Source organism: Triticum urartu, chromosome 3A (genome assembly GCF_056163025.1).
Source record: "Triticum urartu cultivar PI428250 chromosome 3A, HENAU_Tu73, whole genome shotgun sequence".
Lineage (NCBI taxonomy): Eukaryota > Viridiplantae > Streptophyta > Magnoliopsida > Poales > Poaceae > Triticum > Triticum urartu.
Window position 1 is genome coordinate 124,157,876 of NC_141875.1, and position 7,943 is coordinate 124,165,818.

The following is a 7,943-nucleotide window of genomic DNA, read 5'->3' on the forward strand; positions in this document are numbered from 1 at the left end:
TCTTCTTGATCTCGAAAGTATTCGGTCGCATCAGCAGCACTCGCTGCCAAATCCAAATAGGTGTCCTCCGCACTCCACATCCAGTCCAACGGAGCAGACTTCGGATCGCAAAACTTCCTCCGCAGCATAAAGGGCTTTCCAGCGGCAACCTGTCCGGCCTGACGCAGCTCCTCCTTCGCAGCTCTCATCGCAGAGCGAGCATCCTTGGCATCAGCAACGGCCTTCTCTAAGTCCGTCTGTCTCGCCCGGTCTTCTTTCTCAAGAAACTTGCAACGGCCAGCAGCACTTTTTAACTTCACGGCCATCACGGCCATCTCCTTCTTGCTTCGGCAGTGAGCAGCCTGTTCGGCTCTCAGCTCTTCAAGGGCCTTCTCGGCAGCCGCATCACTTTTCCTGGCTTGTTCCTTAGCTCGGGCAAGTTCCGCCCGAAGACTCTCCACGGCGGCCGCACCATCTGCGTCAAGCACACACATTGTAAGATACTGGCATAAAGCTCCTCTTACCAGATGCCACCCGAGGAATTGCATACCTTGAGCCTCATCAAGCCGCTCGTTGACGAGCACGATGTCGGCATCTGCCACATCAAGTTGCCGCTTTAGTTCGGCAAAATCATCAGTTCGGCTCAATTCCGGACACTTCGCCACCTGTATACAAAGGCGACATTTTAGACCTGGGATTATGATCCTCTGCGCGCCGTCAATTTTGACAACGCACAGAGTCTCAGGGGCTACTATCTACACAGGGCGCATCTTGTTTATGCGCAACTGACAAAGTACATTATCAAACGTACCTCAAAACCCGTCAGCAAACTTCTGACGGCCTCATGCAATCCGCTTTCCGCGGACGAAATCCTTCCAATCATCGTACCCATCAATGCACGGTGCTCCTCTGAGATAGAAGCTCGCCCCAGCAGAATCATCAGCTCCTCCGACCGCGCATCAGACGGTGCCGGACTCGCCCTATGACCTCCATCGGAGGCCGGACGCGGAGAACCGTGGGGGGACATATGGCTACCTTCCACCCCTGCCGGATTCGAAGAAACCCTCCGCGACGAAACCTCAGGGTCGCCCGCCTCGCCAGGCGGTATGGCAGGGGGAGGCGTTCCACTCTCCATCATCTCTGGAAGAAGATCCCCTGAAGACGAACGCTGCTGAGAAGGGCTAAGGTCCGAGCTACAAAGTAAAATTTCGGTTAATCCTCTCAGATAAAAGGCAAGGATTTCTCTCATCCCTCTAAAGGAAAATCTTTCTCTACTTACGGCTCGCTGGAGGGCTGATCCCTTTGAGGGCGTAGTTCGGCCGAGGATCTCCCCGGCGTCGGACCCTCTGACGAGGACTTTTTCCCCCGCTTTGAGGCCATGGTCTCCGGGTCGTCAGAGGCGGCCCTCTTCTTCCCCTTAGGAGAAGAATTGTCGGTTCTTCCCTTCGGAGCAGCCTCCTTCGAGGAGGCCATAGTTTCCTTGTCCTCCCCCTCACTTCCCTCCAAAGGCACGATCTTCAACATCCTGACTAGCACGGGATCCGGCCTGGTCTCCGGAAGGGGAGCCGGACACCTGATCAACTTTGCCTTCTCTATCCACTCCTGTTTAAAAGGACAGCTCTTTTAGGGGCGAATTTATGACAATTTTATGGATAGCAAGTCCGGGCACAAGGTTACTTACTTGAGTATCCGGGCGATTGCAGCTTAAACATGCGTCCTCGGTCAAATCCGGACACATTCCTTGTGATCCTAAGAACATTTTATACATCTCCACGGGTGTTGCGCCCATAAAATGTTGGAGAGCTCGTGGTCCCTCCGGATTAAACTCCCACAGACGAAGGGAGCGACGTTTGCCGGGCAGTGTTCGGCGAATCAGCATGAGCTGCGTCACCTTGACCAGGTTGAGGTCTCTTTCTAAGAGATCCCTAATGCGGCCCTGCAACAAGGGCACATCTTTGGATAACCCCAATCAAATCTTTTTTTGACCCATGACGCTAGCCGTGGTGGGGGACCCGAGCGAAAGGCAGGAGGCGCCACCCACTTGGCGCTCCTGGGAGCGGTGATATAGAACCACTCTCGTTGCCACAAGCCGAGCTCCTCTTGAAAGGAGCCCTCGGGCCATGGAGCATCAGCATTCTTACTTATGACAGCGCCTCTGCACTCTGCGTGCCGTCCCTTGATCATCTTCGGCTCCACTCCAAAAGTCTTGAGCCATAATCCGAAGTGAGGAGTAACACGGAGGAACGCTTCACACACAACGATGAACGAGGAAATGTGGAGGATGGACTCCGGAGCTAAGTCATGGAATTCCAGCCCATAATAGAACATCAGCCCCCTCACGAAGGGATCCATCGGGAAGCCTAACCCCCGAAGGAAGTGAGACATGAACACTACGCTCTCACCGGGCTGGGGACTGGGAATAGCCTGCCTTTGAGCAGGCAACCTATGCAAAATTTCGGTGGTCAAGAACTTAGCCTCTCTCAACTTTAGCACGTCCTCTTCCATGACAGAGGAGGGCATCCATCGGCCTTGAAGGTCGGAACTGGACATTGTCGAAGGTCCGAAGCGCCTGAATCTGGAGCCTAGGGTGTTGGAATTCGAGGCGACGGGCGAACTTGTTTTGAGATTGGAGAAAGGGAGTAAGTCCTTGGTCTCTTTATAAGAGGTTGAATACCAGGAGCCCTCCCCGTAACCGTTTGGGACTCGCCTTTAATCGAGAAGACATGCTAATGGGCACGATTGGGTTACCCACGTCCGTATTGATGAGAATCCCGTAAATAAAGGGGACACGATCTCTGCTTTGACAAGACGTGCCAAGGAAACTGCCTCGCAAAACACGCTGAGGTGGAAAAGTGAAAACGATTCGAATAAAGGCTTGGCCGTAGTGTGATGTCACCCTGCAGAATACGTCAGCAGATTAGATTTGTGTTAATATTATTCTCTTTTAGGAAATACGTGGGAACTTATTTTGCAGAGCCGGACACTACTCTTGGTGTTTACAAACTTTTATGAAGAATTTGGAGGAGGAACCCGCCTTGCAATGCCGAAGACAATCTACGCGCCAGACTCGTCGTCATTGAAGCCTGGTTCAGGGGCTACTGAGGGAGTCCTGGATTAGGGGGTGTTCGGGTAGCCGGACTATACCTTCAGCCAGACTCCAGGACTATGAAGATACAAGATTGAAGACTTTGTCCCATGTCCGGATGGGAATTTCCTTGGCGTGGAAGGCAAGCTTGGCGATGCGGATATTCAAGATCTCCTACCATTGTAACCGACTTTGTGTAACCCTAACCCTCTCCGGTGTCTATATAAACCGGAGGGTTTTAGTCCGTAGGACAACTTCATCATACAACAATCATACCATAGGCTAGCTTCTAGGGTTTGGCCTCCTTGATCTCGTGGTAGATCTACTCTTGTACTACCCATATCATCAATATTAATCAAGCAGGACGTAGGATTTTACCTCCATCAAGAGGGCCCGAACCTGGGTAAAACATCGTGTTCCTTGCCACCTATTACCATCCGGCCTAGACGCACAGTTCGGGATCCCCTACCCGAGATCCGCCAGTTTTGACACCGACAGGGGTATCCGGACAGCTGGATTATATCCTTTGGCCAGACTGTTGGACTATGAAGATACAAGATTGAAGACTTCGTCTCGTGTCCGGATGGGACTCTCCTTGGCGTGGAAGGCAAGCTTGGCAATACGGATATGTAGATCTCCTTCCTTGTAACCGACTCTGTGTAACCCTAGCCCCCTCCGGTGTCTATATAAACCAGAGGGTTTTAGTCCGCAGGACAACATGCAATCATACCATAGGCTAGCTTTTAGGGTTTAGCCTCCCTGATCTCATGGTAGATCAACTCTTGTACTACTCATATTATCAAGAATAATCAAGCAGGACGTAGGGTTTTACCTCCATCAAGAGGGCCCGAACCTGGGTAAAACATCGTGTCCCCTGCCTCCTGTTACCATCCACCTTAGACGCACAGTTTGGGACCCCCTACCCGAGATCCGCCGGTTTTGACACCGACAGGGATCATCTTATAAAGCTACCGCCGAACCAAGCAAAATAAGATGTGTAAAAGATAAACATCACATGCAATCAAAATATGTGACATGATATGGCCATCATCATCTTGTGCCTTTGATCTCCATCTCCAAAGTACCGTCATGATTTCTATCGTCACCAGCATGACACCATGATCTCTATCATCTTGATCTCTATCAACGTGCCATCATATGGTCGTGTCGCCAACTATTGCTTTTGCAACTATTGTTATTGCATAGCGATAAGGTAAAGCAATTACGTGGCACTTGCATCTTATGCAATAAAGAGACAACCATAAGGCTCCTGCCAATTGCCAATAATTTCAAAAACATGATCATCTCATACAACAATTTATATATCATCATGTCTTGACCAGATCATATCACAGCATGCCCTGCAAAAACAAGTTAGACGTCCTCTACTTTGTTGTTGCAAGTTTTACGTGGCTGCTACGGGCTTAGCAAGAACTGTTCTTACGTACGCATTAAAACCACAACAAGTTTTCGTCAAGTGTGCTATTTTAACCTTCAATAAGGACTGGGCGTAGTCACACTTGATTCAACTAAAGATGGAGAAACAAACACCCACTAGCCACCTATGTGCGAAGCACGGTGGTAGAACTAGTGTCATGAATGCGGTCATGTAATGTCGGTCTGAGCCACTTCATCCAACAATACCGCCGAATCAAAGTATGACATGCTAGTAAGCAGTAGGACTATTATCGCCCACAACTCTTTGTGTTCTACTCATGCATATAACATCTACGCATTGACCTGGCTCGGATGCCACTGTTGGGGAATGCAGTAATTTCAAAAAAAAATCCTACGCACATGCAAGACCTATCATGGTGATGCATAGCAACGAGAGGGGAGAGTGTTGTCCACGTACCCTCATAGACCATAAGCGGAAGCGTTATGACAACACGATTGATGTAGTCATACGTCTTCACGATCCGACCGATCCTAGCATCGAAGATACGGCACCTCCGGGATCTGCACACGTTCAGCTCGGTGACGTCCCACGTACTCTAGGTCCAGTTGAGGTCGAGGGAGAGTTGCCTCAGCATGACGGCATGGTGACAGTGATGATGAAGTTACCGGCATAGGGCTTCGCCTAATCACTACGACGATATGAGCGAGGTGTGTAACTGTGGAGGGGGCCACTGCACACGGCTAGATATTGTCTATTGTGCCTTTGGGGTGTCCCCTGCCCACGTATATAAAGGAGGGAGGAGGAGGAGTCCGGCCCTAGAGGGGGCGCGCCAAGTGTTGGGAGTCCTACTAGGACTCCCGTGTCCTAGTAGGATTCCCCTTTTCCTTTCCGGAGTAGGAGAGAAAAAAGACGGAAAGAGAGAGGGAGTAGGAAAGGGCAAGGGGGGTGCCGCCCCTTTCCCCTAGTCCAATTCGGACCCATGGGGGGCTGCTGCTTCCCTTTGTCCTGCCTCCTCTATTCCCGTATAGCCCAATAAGGCCCAATACTTCTCCCGACGAATTCCCGTCACTCTCCAGTACTCCGAAAAATACCCGAATCACTCGGAACCTTTCCGATGTCTGAATACAGCCTTCCAATATATCGATCTTTACCTCTCGACCATTTCAAGACTCCTTGCCATGTCCCTGATATCATCCGAGACTGTGAACTAACTTGGGTCATCAAATCACATAACTCATAATACAAATCGTCATCGAACGTTAAGCGTGCGGACCCTATGGGTTCGAGAACTATGTAGACATGGCCGAGACACATCTCCGGTCAATAACCAATAGCGGAACCTGGATGCTCATATTGGCTCCTACATATTCTATGAAGATCTTTATCGGTCAAACCGCATAACAACATACGTTGTTCCCTTTGTCATCGGTATGTTACTTGCCCGAGATTCGATCGTCGGTATCCTCATACCTAGTTCAATCTTGTTACCGGAAAGTCTCTTTACTCATTCTATAATGCATCATCCCGCAACTAACTCATTAGTCACAATGCTTGCAAGGCTTATAGTGATGTGCATTTCCGAGAGGGCCCAGAGATACCTCTCCGATACACGGAGTGACAAATCCTAATCTCGATCTATGCCAACTAAACAAACACCATCGGAGACACCTGTAGAGCATCTTTATAATCACCCAGTTCCGGTGTGATGTTTGATAGCACACAAGTTGTTCCTCCGGTATTCAGGAGTTGCATAATCTCATAGTCTCAGGAACATGTAGAAGTCATGAAGAACGTAGTAGCAATGAATGTGTAATGATCATAATGATAAGCTAATGAATGGGTCTTGTCCATCACATCATTCTCCTAATGATGTGATCCCGTTCATCAAATGACAACACATGTCTATGGTTAGGAAACATAACCATCTTTGATAAACGAGCTAGTCAAGTAGAGGCATACTAGGGACACTTTGTTTTGTCTATGTATTCACAGATGTATTAAGTTTCCGGTTAATACAATTCTAGCATGAACAATAAACATTTATCATGAAATATGGAAATAAATAATAACTTTATTATTGCCTCTAGGGCATATTTCCTTCACGCACAACCAACCTGGGTGCGCCTGGGGCCCAGGCGCGCCCTGGTGGGTTGTGCCCACCTCGGTGGCCTCCCGCACCACCTCTTTGCTCTATAAATACCCCAATATTCCAAAAACCCTAGGGGAGTCGAAGAAAATCAATTCCATCCACTGCAAGTTCCAGAAACCATAGATCCAATCTAGACACCATCAGGAGGGGTTCATCATCCTCATTGGTGCCTCTCCGATGATGCGTGAGTAGTTCATTGTACACCTACAGGTCCATAGTTAGTAGCTAGATGGCTCCCTCACTCCCTCTCTCTCTCTCTCTCTCGATTCTCAATACAATGGTCTCTTGGAGATCTATTTGATGTAACTATTTTTGCGGTGTGTTTGTTGGGATCCGATGAACTTTGAGTTTATGATCAGATCTATGTTTTTATCCATGAAAGTTATTTGAGTCTTTTGATCTCTTGTATGCATGATTACTTATAGCCGCGTATTTCTTCTTTGAATCTTTGGTTTAGTTAGGCCCACTAGATCAATTTTTCTTGCCATGGGAACAGGTGCTTTGTGATGGGTTCGATCTTACGGTGCTCAATCCCAGTGACAGAAGGGGAAACGACATGTATGTATCATTGCTATTAAGGATAACAAGATGAGGTCTATTCCTACATGAATAGATCTTTTCTACATCATGTCATCGTTCTTATTGCATTACTCCATTTCTCCATGGACTTAATACACTAGATGCATGCTGGATAGTGGTCGATGTGTGGAGTAATAGTAATAGATGCAGGCAAGAGTCGGACTACTAATCTTGGACGTGATGCCTATATAATGATCATTTCCTCAATAATCGTCATGATTATTTGAAGTTCTATCAATTTCCCAACAGTAATTTGTTTACCCACCGTATGCTATTTTTCTCGAGAGAAGCCACTAGTGAAATCTACGACCCCGGGTCTCTTCTTTATTATATTTGCATTAGAGATCTATTTTTAATTTGCTTTTATTTTCAGATCTATTAGTCTAAAAACCAAAAATAACTTGCTACAATTTTTTTTATTTTATCTCGCGTTCCCGCGAGATCTATTTATCCAATCTACTACAAATTTTACCTATCTTTTACCCAGGAGGGATTGACAACCCCTTTTTTACGTCAGGTTGCAAGTATTTGTTCTTTGTGTGCAGGTGTTGTTCACGTAGTGTTGCGGGGTTCTCCTACTAGTTCGATAACCTTGGTCTCATCACTGAGGGAAATACCTACTGTAGTTGTGCTGCATCATCCCTTCCTCTTTGGGGAAATACCGATGTAGTTCAAGCCGCATCAAAAGGAATTTCTAGCACCGTTGCTGGGGAGACATCATCAACATCTACCAGGTTCCTAAGCACAAATCT